The following is a 386-nucleotide window of genomic DNA, read 5'->3' as shown; positions in this document are numbered from 1 at the left end:
GAAGGCCACTGGGCAGCTGAAGTCTCATCGACGGACCGTGGCGCCAATTCCAACCGCGGGCAGCTAGGCCGTTGACAAGCCTGCTAAGGCTGGAGCCAAGGTCAGGCACCTCGACTTGACGTAAGGAGCCCGGACGCTCCCCCTTCGACGTCTCGGGGGGCCCGGCGCCAATCGTCCCCAAGGGGCGCTTTGCGAACGCGGGAGATCCGCCATTTATCGCCCGCGACCCACCGTTCTCAACCCCCTTTGCCCGCTGGCGCGGTCCCAACCTGCTGTTCACCTCACCCACCGACAGCCGGAGCTAATAGGCGCGTTGGGCTTTTCTTGTTTGCGTTTGTTTGCATGCTGCGTTGCCGTCCCCGCCGGCCGGACACCCCCCCCCCCCC

This window comes from Verticillium dahliae, genomic scaffold (genome assembly GCF_000150675.1).
Source record: "Verticillium dahliae VdLs.17 supercont1.25 genomic scaffold, whole genome shotgun sequence".
Classification (NCBI taxonomy): Eukaryota; Fungi; Ascomycota; class Sordariomycetes; order Glomerellales; family Plectosphaerellaceae; genus Verticillium; species Verticillium dahliae.
The sequence above is the reverse complement of the archived record's forward strand: the minus strand, read 5'-3'. Positions refer to the sequence as shown.